The sequence below is a fragment of the Poromitra crassiceps genome (assembly GCF_964638095.1).
Source record: "Poromitra crassiceps genome assembly, chromosome: 12".
Classification (NCBI taxonomy): domain Eukaryota; kingdom Metazoa; phylum Chordata; class Actinopteri; order Beryciformes; family Melamphaidae; genus Poromitra; species Poromitra crassiceps.
In genome coordinates, this window is record NC_139632.1 from 34,347,318 (window position 1) to 34,360,188 (window position 12,871).

Here is a 12,871-nt window from a genome sequence, read left to right on the forward strand (position 1 = left end):
GATGTTTTCTTAGGCTACTTGGGGCGCTGAAACATTTCCAGCAATGGCCACACTGGTAGGGTTTCTCTCCAGTGTGAATGCGTTGATGTGATCTTAGGCTACTTGAGTCGGTGAAACATTTCCAGCAATGGCCACACTGGTAGGGTTTCTCTCCAGTGTGAATGCGTTGATGTGTTCTTAGGCTCCCTGAGGTGGTGAAACCTTTCCCACAATGGCCACAGTGGTAGGGTTTCTTTCCAGTGTGAATGTATTTATGACTTTTTAGGGTATTTGGGTAACTGAAACTCATCCCACATTGGTCACAGTGATAGGGTTTCTGCCCAGTGTGAATGCGTTGATGTGAGGTTAAATGATATGAATGACTGAAGCTGCGCCCACATTGGTCACAGTGGTAGGGTTTCTGTTTCACTTCAGGACTGTGAATACGTTTGTGTCTTGTTAGGTTACCTTGATCATTGAAACTGCTCCCACATTGGTCACAGTGGAAGGGTTTGTCTCCAGTGTGAATGCGTTGATGTCTTTTTAAGTCACGCCGTGACCACTTGAAAGTTTTCCCACACAGATCACAGGAGTAAGGTTCCTCCCCTGAGTGAGAGACTCTCTGATGAGTCTTTAAGTTTACAGGTGTTGTGAATGTTCTGTCACACTGCTGACAGGAGAACGGTCTCTCCCCTGAATGAACTGTCTGATGATACTTTAAGTGTTGAAGACTTCTGAATGCTTTGTCACACTGCTGACAGGAGAACGGTCTCTCCCCTGAATGAACTCTCTGATGATCCTTTAAGTGGTGAAGTAATTTGTATGCTTTGTCACACTGCTGACAGGAGAACGGTCTCTCCCCTGAATGAACTCTCTGATGAGATTTTAAGTGGTGAGGATTTTTGAATGTTTTGTCACACTGCTGACATTGGTGATGTTTGGGTCCGTTGGTGTCTCTCTGTTTCCATAGAGAAAGATATGAAGAAAGAATCAGGACAGAGGGACCATGTGTGTGTGTGTGTGTGTGTGTGTGTGTGTGTGTGTGTGTGTGTGTGTGTGTGTGTGTTGCAATGTCAGTGATAAAAAAATCTGACCTCTTCTGAAGATTCCATTTCAACAATGTTCCTCTCCTTGTCTGCCAGATGTCTCTCTTCCCACTTAGCTCTGACAACACCAAACAGAGACAGTTGATGAGACAGGGAACACCCACAACAGCAACAACAACAACAACATCATCAGAGGAGAAGCAGAAGACTGTAGATGCAAGGAGTGATTGGAGGATCCAAACAGTTAAAACCTCAAACTTACTGAGGAAATATGAAGGTTTCATTAACTCATTGAGTGCCAGCCACTTTTGGAGAACGGACGCTCCCAGTGCCAGAGTTTCAGAGCGTTTTCAGTGATGTCTCGAGGCCCACAGAATATTGTGTGCTATTACTATGTAAACACCGAACACGCACAAAGAACGAGGAGACTCTATTGTATCATCAGCAAAAAAAAGTTTATTGATACCATTTTCCGTTCTTTAGTTATGAGCCGGAGAAGATAGGTTGTTTTCAGCAAAAACAGGCGTTTCAAATTAGAAGCTGAGATATTCAGCCTTTTGTGAAATGAAGCATTTCAAGCACATTCACTGACTCTGAAGCTAATATTTTCTGATGTAGTGACGTGGTGTAGTTGTAGGGGTGTCAAAAATAATCGATTATACGATGCATCGCGATGCGGACGTGCACGATTCTGCATCGATTAACAAATATCAAAAATCGATTATTAAAAAAAAAAAAAAAAAAAAAAATTATAATCAAATAAAATAGAATGTAAGTACATGCAGTTGTTTATTTTAATTATGGATCATAATACAATGCAATTCCAAATGCACTTTTATTTTAAAAGTAGCCACACAGTGAGAAAAAAGAACGTGAGAAAAAATAAATCATGTATTGCGGAAAAAGTGATGCATCGATTTAAGATGCATCGCGATGCATCGTGATGCATCGTTTAATCGAATCGAATCGAATCGTTGACAGAATCGAATCGAATCGAATCGGCAGGCCAGTGAAGATTCACAGCCCTATGTAGTTGTGTGGTGCCCTGCGTGCCCCACCCCCCTCCCCCCCCCCCTCAGCTGCAAACTCCTCCCCACACTAACACACAGCCTCACGCACCCAGCGTCTATTTTCGGAGTGCTCCGTTTTTGTGTGCCGGCTACCAGCGCGACACCGAAAAGCCAAACCGGACTGCTGAGAATGGTTTGGCCCTTCGGCGTCGGGTGCTGCTTTTCTGGCGGCTAATCGTGTGGAGAAACTATGCAGCAGAGACAGAGGGGCTCATTTGTGGGCGCGGATTGACTGGTGTTCGCAGCCAACGTCAGCTCCAGCCAGAGCCATCTATATGGCTCTGGCTGCAGCATGCATCGGTTTCTCTTTCATCACGGGGATTTTTCCTGCTGTTTTCCTGACCTTTCTCTAATCTGGAGAGCACTGTCGCCACCTAATGAGTCCGTAAAATAGGTTATACACCTTCAATAGCTACAATATTTGTACAGGAGATGCCTGAGGCTTTGATCCACGTCCCACCGTCAAAAAACGCATTTGACGCCGATCGACGTCATTGGCACTCAACGTTACTACCGTAAATTCCGGACTATAAGCCGCACCGGTGTATAAGCCGCACCTGCAAAGTTGACTATTTTTTTCTTATATAAGCCGCACCGGACTATAAGCCGCGGGTGTTTTAATGGTATTTTTTTTATTTTTTTTTTATTGTGTTTTAATGTTTAATTACCATATGTAAGGGTTCATGCACAGAGGGGATTGTCGGGAAAGAGATGGCTGTTTGAGGAAGCTCCCATTTATTATCATTTCAACAAAACAACATAACACAACACCACCTGTGTTGTTTTTTACAGTGCACACAGTGTCATACAGTGTCATACAGTGTGGTGAAAAGAGGGCAAGAGAGGAAATTAAAACTTATTATAGTTATATAGGATTTATAGTTAGAAAGAGTGCTAAAAAAGAGAGACTTTTTTTTTTTTTTTTTTTTTTAATCCATAGATAAGCCGCACCGTTATATAAGCCGCAGGGGCCAAAAAAGGCCAAAAAACGGGAAAAAAGGTGCGGCTTATAGTCCGGAATTTACGGTATTTACTTTGACGCCGATCAACGTCATTGGCACTCAATGAGTTAAAGGAGAATTCCATTTTTTTTACACCCTTATTTCCAGCTTTAAATATGATGTTTAAGTCACCCTGACAACTTCGGTTTGATTAGCATCAGCAGAAACGATCATCAGTTTGAACTGCAACCTGAAAATGGGGCATCTGAAATGATTGTATTTATCTCTAGTCAAAAGCTTATTTTCCGACACACAGCGGCTCATTATGGTTATTATATAATAGAGAGAACATGAATTAGCGATGTAACGTACCGCCGTGCTGCTGACAGCCTGCTCTGTTTGCTGTCCGTCACATAGATAGTAGGGGTGGGGGAAAAAATCGATACACCATAGTATTGCGATATTTTGCCTTACGATATTGTATCGATATTACATTTTTTATTTTTTATTTTTGCAGCCCATGCCATGCCAGGTCACCGGGCATCTGCCCCGAAGTGCCCGATGTTGCAGTCTGTGCCTGCAGTGGCGTATTGAGTCCAGAGAAGCTTAACTCATTCACCGCCAAAGACGTCTTTGACGTGTTATCAGGAATAGCCCTCCCCGCCAATGACGTGTTTGACGTGTTTTTGTTTTTATTAGTGCAGCGCGTAGTTCAAAGACTTCCCCAGCCTGTGACATGGTATCAGGTCCCTGCCCTCATAGACAAGCCGACAACACGTGAACAAACACATACCGCAGCTGTTGTTTGAAATGAGCAGGAGGAAAAACAGAGAAACGCGCTTCCTTGTGCAGAGGAGAAACGCCATTGAAACGCCCCTCGGCGCGCTGCGCTGGTTGCCTTGCTGCAGGGCGAACCTGGATTGAGTTGTTCGCGGTAGTCAAACCCGTGACGAACATGATCGATCTGGTTCCAGCGCCTGGTCCCAAAGCCAAGCCGGACCCGTTCCTGTGTCGCAGCATTCGTCCCAGCCCGAACGAGAGGAGGAAAACGATGCAGAGGCAGAGGAGGCTAGACGCTGATCTCAGACCAGTTTGGTGTTCCCCTCCTATGCTAATTTGCGGGGCGATCAATAGTGTTCCCTTGGAAGGAGGTGCGATCCAGCAGCAGCTGTGGACAGAACTCTCTCTCTCTGTGTGTGTGTGTGTGTGTGTGTGTGTGTGTCTGTGTGTCTGTGTGTCTGTCTGTCTGTCTGTCTGTCTGTGTGTCTGTCTGCACACTCACACTGAGTAAACTGTATTGTTGAATGTAAAAAAGCACTTCATGTATATATATATATATATATATATATATATATATATATATATATATATATATATTTTTTTTTTTTTTTGTCATTTGTGTCATAACGAATAATATTTACATGTCTGATGTCAATACAGTTCAAAATAAAAGAATTGAGAGTGAGTTCTGCCTGAGATTGTGTCTTTTACAAAAATGGCCTTTTCTGCTGTTTCTCTTCTCAGAGAGACCTTTTTGGTGAAAACAGGATGTATATAAATGGCTATAAGTAGAGTACAGAACATGCTAAAAGCTCACTTTTTTTTTCCTGGTGAACCCAGAGACGTACATCTTCATTTTGAGGTATTGCAAATCACTTTGGTGCTAATAGATAATTTACTGTGGGTCTTGAAAGATGACCAACAATTATGAAAATCTTTGGCCTGTGCTAAATATTGGCAGTCCTAAACTGGCCATGAATGAGTTAATAATGTAGCCTACATGTGAGGCAAAAACAAAACAAAACAAAAAAACACTGCATGTTTTACTTCCGGTGAGGTCAAGGAAAAGGTAGGAAAAGGAGTTAGACAATATTCAATATATCGCAATATTCAATATATCGCAATATCGGCGATATCGCAATATCGCAATACTATCGTATCGTGACTCAAGTATCGTTTTAGTATCGTATCGTGGGCATCTGGCGACTCCCACCCCTAATAGATAGCACCTCCCGCTTTATCTCCCACTGCTCTTTCTAATCCATTTCATTTCAATTCAATTGCCACTCGTATGGAATAAGGCCATATATGGATGTTTATAAAACGGCTCTCTCAAATCAAGCAATCTGATTGGTTCACAGCCATGGTATAAATACCGTATACCACTCTCATAACCCATGGCCATTGATTATTATTTGAAGAGCCATGACGCATGATGGCGCAACTCTCTTACTAAAAGGCTTTGGTTACCTCAAATGACAATGTAGAAAAAACAAAATGGCGGAGACAGCTGTCAGATCCTTGTGAATCGATCTTCGCTTATAACTTTACTAATACTTCGCAGAAAATTATGTTTTGTACAAGAATAGACACTAATGTCTTCTTTGCAAAAAAAAGGCTGTTAACCCCGCATTTCTAAATAAAACGTAACGTTAGTTGGTGTCGGGCTTTGCAGAAAGCTCTCAGCTTCTCAGCAAGCGCCAGGATTGGCCAATGTCAACTTCAGTCTCCAGAACGATCCAATCAAATCACCCACACGTCTATCTTCTTGCTAGAGGTCCCGCCTTACAGTAGTGTTTCAACTGACTATCAGAATGCCATGCCAGTTGGACTTATAGTATTATTATTATTATTATATTATCATACTTGGAAACCGTTTTATAAAAGCGGCCTCGTGGGATAACAGCTGATCAGCGGGATATATATGCCACAACACACTGGGGGCTATACTACCAAAAATAGGGCTGGGTGATATGGTTGAAATTAATATGATAATCATAAGTATTTTTCTTGAATGTGATACTGTTGTTCATGCTAATGTAGGTTATTTAGGATGATGTATTTAAACTCAGTTCATGGAAATAAACAAACCCTGCAAAAACACAGGACTCACTGACAGGAATAATTTTCATGGTGTACCAACAACGCATACCAGTTCACAGAGGTTACACTTCTTCACACCTTCATTATAAGGTTAGCAGTTTTTTTGTATCAACTCTCATCCCAAAATTAATTTACATCCTCCCCGATCCTATTTTTATTGGCCCCGGGGTGACCTTAAAGATCCCCTAAAGTCATATTTTAAGATCTATATAAAATACGCTACTGAATAATAATTTGTGTCTGATTGTTCCCCCCGATAAAAGGTTAAATTATAAAACCTTTAACTGACTTCCCCTCCTTAAACTGACAAAGTGGGGTGTCCCGGTGGCTCACCTGGTAGAACATGTACCACAAAGGGTTTGTCGCGCGGTTCGAATCCTACCAATGATTCTTTGCTGCAAGCCATCCCCTCATTCTCTCCCCCCACCTTCCCCATATATACATGTATATTTACACATGTATATATATATATATGTATATATATATATACACACACACACATGTATATATATATACACATGTATATATATACACACACACACACACGTGTATATACACACACACACACACACACACATTATATATATATATATATATATATATATATATATATATATATATATATATATATATATGTTCTCACCTGGCTCTGGTGGTCCTGACAGGTCTCAGTGGAGGTAGTACTTCTAAATCAGACTCCGCACCAGACTCTGAACTGCTCTCCTTCTCAACCTTTCTCCTCCTCTTCTTCATCTTGCGCTTTCTCTGCTTGTGTTTCTTAGGGGCCGCCTCGTTTCCTTCCTTGGTATTCACTTCATCTGTCCCAAGTGCCTCTTCCTCACCTGCACAGGGAACCCAGCATTATACATTTTAGGGGGAAACTTGCAATAGGAAAAGACTGTAAAATAGCCAAAAACACTTCAAACTATTTAAAACAGTTTAAATTAATATTGATATGCCGAAGAGTTGCTGTGTTGTTGGTTTCATTAACAATAAATCAAAAAACCCGGATCTGCAATGTTTTCTTTCAATGGGCTGGATCATATAAGGCTATACTAACTAGCCGCATAATATTAGCTTGCTTCAAAGCTTCTTCCCCCAACAGTCAAAAGCATGTTGCTATTTTGCTGAAACTGCCAAGAGATCAGCTAAACGTTAGCTAAACATCATATCATTTCCATGACAATTCGCAACCTTTCAACCGCAGACGCACCGGGCTGATGGCAACGAACTTGCGACAATGAAGACCGACTGTTGCGTCGGCTTACGTCACCTGTCGAGGCCAAAAAGCCTGATGGTTAACTAACACGTACGTTCAGCGCCTGAGTGAGACCTGGGACTGCAGATACCAGATTCATGAATCACACCACTCTGGCTCACCAAGTAATAGAGCTACTTCTAATCGAGAACATGTCTGATAGAAAGTTGCTAATGGCGCTGGCGTTGTCAACCCTTGCCTGGTCTTTTGCTTGTGGAAGAAGAAAGGAAGAGGCAGATGCAAAAAATAATGCTAAACCACGCACTACTGTAAATGAGTAAGAACATACAGCGACAGGCTTAAGGGGCTATCCTGAAGGCCATGTCGTCGTGAAAATATTTGTGCATTGTGAGGATGAGAGGAGATGAAGTTGAAACGCCCTCTCTTCTCCTGCACCTTCTCTTTAACCAGCTGACCAGCCAATCAGAGTGATCTCTCACTGACAGCCCCGACACTGTGGAATTGACCGACAAAGACGCAGACAAGGCCGACTAGAGCAAACATGTGGGGGGCACACCGCAAAGACTAGGGCCACAGACACAACGGCCCAGATCTTGCCGATGGCCGACCATCAGCTTGGTGTCTCTGGGGCTTAAAGTATGAACAGAAGTGTATTTTATTTATTATATGAAAATTTAACAGCGACTTTTTTCGTTCTCTAATTGTCTGTTATTTTCATACAAGCAGTAATGAAAACTTTCACTCAAAAAACTGGAAGCTTACCTTTGTTTGGCTTGTGCACTGTGGCAGCTGTTTGCTTTGCTGCGGCTTTCTTCGCAACATTTGTGTTTCCTTGTGGTGTGCTTATGCTGTCTTTGTCTTGTGGTGTGCTTATGCTGTCTTTGTCTTGTGGTGTGCTTATGCTGTCTTTGTCTTGTGGTGTGCTTATGCTGTCTTTGGCGTCAGTTTTTTCTTGTGGTTTTGAGGTTTCTGTTGCATCATCTATGCTGAGCTTTCTTTTTTTCCAAAGCGTTCCTGTCTTCTTGTTTGACTTGGACTCTTTAGGTTCCCACTGTGTGTCAGAGTCACAAATTGTCAGGTCCTCCTCTTCACTGCTATCCAGCTGAGGCATTCGTGGAGGAAGAGCAATACATATGGTGTGCTCAGATAGACTGTTTAAGATGACCACCTTTTTCACTCCTTTCAGAGAACTAGAAGCCTCCTCCCTATTTGTTCTTTTGCTGTCCAGTTGTGGTGATGGAGCAGTAGCTCTGCTGCAGGCCTGACTCTCAGAGGGAACAGCCTCACATGGGGATTGAAGCATCTTATCTAGAAAGACAAGACACACACAGGCATGACATTGTAGCTTGTAAAAATCCAATGTGCCAACTGCCAACTTGGCCGGTTAAAGTTGTGATCAAAAAACAATACACAGATCTGTGTGTAAGGCTACTGTAAGGCTAAATCTAGACCAAATGTTGTTTCTGTAGAGACAATCTTTTACAAATCAATACCCAGCCTCTTGACATTGCCTACATCTTCTGTCTGATTTAGAATCTTAGAATCAGAACCGTCTAGCTGTGAGGCAACAGCGCTAACACTGCGCCACCACCGTGCCCCGTCTGATTTAGAACTCTGCTTGACTTTAATAAAGCATGCCATGGTCTGGTCTCTTGTATTTAAATATCCAGTTAAGGTCCTTGCACACAGTGCATATACCAACTGAGCGATGTTGTGGCGATTACTTTGTCAAACCAAGGATGATTTTTCAGAAATTGGCTTCCGACATGTACATGTAACCTACCTAAAGGTCTAGTATTTTCTCATATTAATATAGTAGTATAAGGAATAAAAACTCAGGACCTGTCTCTTTTTTTGCATTTCATTTATATAGATATACTTGCAGTTTCAGAGACGCATTTGGACAGTTCTTTTGAATCAGAGGTAGATTCTCACTAGGCGGCAGCTAATGGGGATCCTTTTAATAAACAAATAAACATATGTTGCTGTGATTGACAGGCGGGTTAAAATTCGCATTGCAATTCCGTGTTGTATAATTTGCGTCGCTCTTGGTATTTAACGGCCTTTAGTCAGTGTTATTATAATTTAATTGATCTTAACACTGACGAATCTCCAGACATCTTTTTTTTATCGTCTTAAACCTGGCTTACCGGATAAATAGCCATGCCTGGTGTAGGAGCTAGGTATAGTCTGTGTTACTGTTTATCATAATGTTATTGGTCACATACGGGCATTTGGGGTCATGTGGTGTTGGTAGCAGTGTTGTAGTCGAGTCCGACTTGACTCGAATCCAAGTCCTGGACTCATTTTCAGGACTCTTGACTCGACTCGGACTTGTTAATTGATACTCTTTTTTTTTCTTTTAGTTTTTGTAATGGACCCTACTAATTTGCCATAAGATAAGATATTGATAGCTATATTGACACTGTGACATTATTCAATTTTGTGCAAGGGCAGGCACACGTGTTCCATCTACATGTGGACTCATGTTCAGTAGACTAACTCCGGACTCTGACTCAGGTAATGGGGACTTGACTCGGACTCGACTAAAGGCGTTTACAGACTCGTCCGTCAGAGCCTCGCCACGCCGTCATACAGGGAGGGGGCGCCGTCGGCTGACAGGGGCTCCTCCAAAATGTAACTCAGCGGCGACGATACGTGCGTGACGTCAGCTGCACGAGAGTTGTGATTGGCCGTTGCCGGGACACCGGGACACAGAGTCAAATTATGACGACGATAAAGAGGTTATTAGCAAATCCGAATCATTTTCCTTTGTGTGCCAACCTCTCCCTACTGCGTTGATTCTAAATAGCTTCTGTGTGTGTCGGAGGTTTACTGCAACCAACGTGCTGACTGACGTCCTAGCATGTAGGGCTCGCTGGCGCCGGCAGACGGCGAGACGGCTCCAATTCGAGGCGGACGGACGAGTCTATTGTGGCCTTAAGACTTCTTTGGTGAGTTGGACTATGGTGCTAAGGTCGGCTCTAATCGGTTGGAGAGCCGTCCAGCCCGTCAGGCTAGCTTCAAAGAAAGACCTCCGGGCCCCCGGTCTGTTCTCGTAAGAGTCATGACCCTGGAGGCATAGTCTACCAGACTATGTCCCACTGAAATGTTTTATGGTCACTCACGATTCTCTGGAAGGAATATAAGGATTCTTCTCAGGATTGGCTCACTAGTAAACATTCAGAAACTCACTTAGCAAATACATGTTTTTTCTCACCTGTTTGGACTCTTGTGTGAATCAGCACAGCTCCTCTGTGGTCAAATCGTTTACCACAAACTAAGCGACTAAAGGGTTTCTTCCCAAGTGCTGACTGAGCTTCACTACGTTCCATCCAATCATCATCATTACTGTCTTCAGTCTCAGGTTCAAAAGAGTCTGAAGTCTCGCCAGCACTAGTTGCTTGTAAATCACTAGCTGGATCTAAGTTCCTGGCTGGTTCTGATACTCCATAGTCCTCTCCATCAGCTTCTGTTTTCATCTGTTCAGTTGAGATGCTGGCTAGAGGCTCTGCCACTCTGTTCTCCTCAGTTTGGCTTTGATGAAGCTGTGAGGACTGAGGTTTCTCATCATCATCCTCACTCTTCACAGGGACAGAGGTGGATGGGAACTTGGTGATATCAGCCCCATCCAGCTCTTGAAGCTGCTCTCCCTCCTGACTTATCCAGAGTTCCTCCTGTTCCATTACTCCCTTGTGGTCAAATCTTTTACCACAAACTGAGCGACTAAAGCGTTTCTCCCCAAGAACTGACTGAGGCTGAGCTTCACTACGTTCCTTCCAATCATCACTGTCTTCAGTCTCAGGTTCAGAAGAGTATGAATTCTTTCCAGACCAGATCCAGAGTTCCTCCTGTTCCTCTTGAATGTGTAGTTCCTCCTGTTCCTCTTTAATGTGTAGTTCCTCCTGTTCCTCTTTAATGTGTGGGGGCTCTGGGTCCTCTTGGTCCAGACTGGAGCTCCACTCCTGCTGCTCAGGGGGAACCTCTTCTTTACAGACCAACAGCTGCTGGAGGTCTGGAGGTATGGCTGAAATACAGACATATTCACATTAAAGGGATAGTTCAGTTTGTTTGAAGTGGGGTCCTATGAGGTACTCTCATACAGTCAGTGCACTGGGTAAAGCACTCTGGACGCATCGCCCACCGAGATAGGAGAACTGCACTCCAGCTGCAACAGGCACAGAGAGCTGTCTGCTGAGTGTGATGGGGGCCAAGAGCAAAAACATACAAAACAACAGAAAAAATACATGAAATGCTTCCATACTGCTCACCTGGCATAATGCAAGTCTCCCACAAGCCCTGAGATGCCAAGTTGACTTGAAAAGATGTCATTTACACCCTGTTTTTAGCTGAAATCGTCACTGTAGCAAGGTTGTACCCTAGTTGTTGAACTTTCAGCTGCTAGCTCCAGTGACGATTTCAGCTAAAAACAGGGTGTAAATGACATATTTTCAAGTCAACTTGGCATCACAGGGCTTGTGGAGACTTGCATTATGCCAGGTGAGCAGTATGGAAGCACTTTATGTATTCTTTCTGTTGTTTTGTATGTTTTTGCTCTTGGCCCCCATCACACTCAGCAGACAGCTCTCTGTGCCTGCCGCAGCTGGAGTGCAGTTCTCCTATCTCGATGGGCGATGCGTCCAGAGTGCTTTACCCAGTGCACTGACTGTATGAGAGTACCTCATAGGACCCCACTTCAAACAAACTGAACTATCCCTTTAAGGGAAATTGTGAGGGGTGTACGAGTAACACTCTACTTTAAAAAAAAAACAATTATAATGACCAACCATGAAACTCACATTTTCACCTACTTTCCATGAAAATTTAAAAAAAATAATGATTGGTTATTTATTTGGTTATAGAGTTACTAATGACACATGATTTGGATATTTTCCCGTATGGGAAAAATTCTGGATTAAACGGGTTAAGACTTTTTAAGACCTTTTTAACACCACTTTAAATTAGCTTTCAGACCAAACTTGGGATGGAATTTACACACCAAAAGTGAAAATATACTCTTTCCAAGCAAACACATTTATGATTCTGATTTTTCAAATTCACAAACCTTCAAGGATTTCAAAGACCTTGGGTCCTTGAAAGTCTATATTGTACCTCCAGGTCTGACAGGCCATAACAACACTGTCTCATTCTCCCTTCCACAACAGTGGGGTTCAGAAATATTTGCTGTCAATCCACATTTTCAATAAGAATTTATACTGAAACTCTGAAACCATGGGTGATTAGGACTATATAAAATACAATCAAATATATATATAAACATCTAAACCAGAATTTGGGAAACATTGAAAGTGATTGCATGAGGCATGATGATCCATTACTCACCTGAGCGAATGTCCACCGCACGCTCCATTATGCCAGTGACCCAGACACAGATACAGGTGTGACTGGTCACTTAAAAGCCCCTCTCTCTTCTTGTCACTGGTGTGCTGATCCTTAACTCTATAGGAAAACAAAGATAATGCCATTATAACTCCTTTGTTCAAATAGTCAATGGTTTGCCTGGCATGCAAAGACAGTTAACAACACAGATCTACCCCCAATGTCTCAGCCAAACATCAAAAGCTGATAAGATTATTAAATGGGTGAGGGAGTAACTGATTATCTTTTCCACTTGCTTTTATAAATGGTATACTGTAACAGTCATAAATATGCTTATTATGCTTTTTCATTGCTTGGTTGCAGTAACAGATTAATCCACTGGGTGGCGCTTCT